This window comes from Penaeus monodon, chromosome 28 (genome assembly GCF_015228065.2).
Source record: "Penaeus monodon isolate SGIC_2016 chromosome 28, NSTDA_Pmon_1, whole genome shotgun sequence".
Taxonomy (NCBI): domain Eukaryota; kingdom Metazoa; phylum Arthropoda; class Malacostraca; order Decapoda; family Penaeidae; genus Penaeus; species Penaeus monodon.
The window spans coordinates 10,011,279-10,011,632 of record NC_051413.1 but is presented as its reverse complement, the minus strand read 5'-3'; positions in this window follow the sequence as shown (position 1 = coordinate 10,011,632).

Here is a 354-nt window from a genome sequence, read left to right as displayed (position 1 = left end):
AAGTCTGATTTTCTTTTGGGGGCGGGCCTTTCTCATTTTTTATTTTTTGTTTTGGGTTTAAATAAATTTTTTATCATTTTTTCTCGGGCCACAAAAGGGTTTTATGTGATCGAAAATGGAAAACCGCGAGTGGGGGGTGTGCGTCTCAGAAAAAACACACGCCTGGAGCAAATACTTATAATGCATGAAAAGCCCTATTGGTGAGAAATGCCCGCAAAAAAATTTGGTCCCTTTTCTCCTAAAATAAAAAACCCTTTTGTTTTGGAAAGTTTTCATAAAAGGTTTCTTGGAAAATTCTGTTCCCACACTGGGGGAAAGAAATAAAACTAATACCTGCAAACGTCTTTTTCTTTC